Below are 690 nucleotides of genomic sequence, written 5' to 3' on the forward strand. Positions count from 1 at the left end.
GTTTTTTTCCTAGCGATAGGCTTTATTTTTTAGAACAGTTCTGCACAGGCGGGAAGGTCGGCAGACGGGGCCGGGCTCCCTGAAGCCCGCCCCGCCCCCCACAGCGTCGCCCATTTTCGCCGCGCTGTTGTGCACGTTCGTGGCAGTTGCCAAGCCCGTGTTTTATCACTGATCCAAGTGCAGAGTTTACGTGAAGGAAGATCCGCTCCCTGTGTCGTGCCTTCTGTGGGTTTTGAGGAATCTATGACAGCCTGTTCCCGGCATCTCAGCGTCACCTGGAGCAGCTCCGCTGCCCAGAGAATCCCGTGCTCCACCTGTTCACCCTTCCCACCCCCCACGATCCCAGATGGCCACTGGTCATTGCTGACCCCATAGTTCTGCCTCTTCCAGTACGTCACGTACTTGGGATCGTGTGGTCTGTAGCCTTCTCAGATGGCTTCTCTCACTTAGTCACATGCACTTAAGGTTCCTCCGTGTCTCTTCATGGCCTGAGGGCTCATTTCTCTTTGGAGGGACCACGGTTTGTTCATCCATCGCCTGCCGAAGGACATCTAGCGACTTCCCAGTCTGGGCAATTATGAGCAAAGCTGCTGTCACGCGTGTGCAGGTTTTTGTGTGGACATCAGGTTTCAGCCCCTTTGGGTAAATACCAAGGAGCGTGATTGCTGGATCGCGTGGCAGGAGTGTGTT

This window comes from Pteropus vampyrus, unplaced genomic scaffold, assembly GCF_000151845.1.
Source record: "Pteropus vampyrus isolate Shadow unplaced genomic scaffold, Pvam_2.0 Scaffold187, whole genome shotgun sequence".
NCBI lineage: Eukaryota > Metazoa > Chordata > Mammalia > Chiroptera > Pteropodidae > Pteropus > Pteropus vampyrus.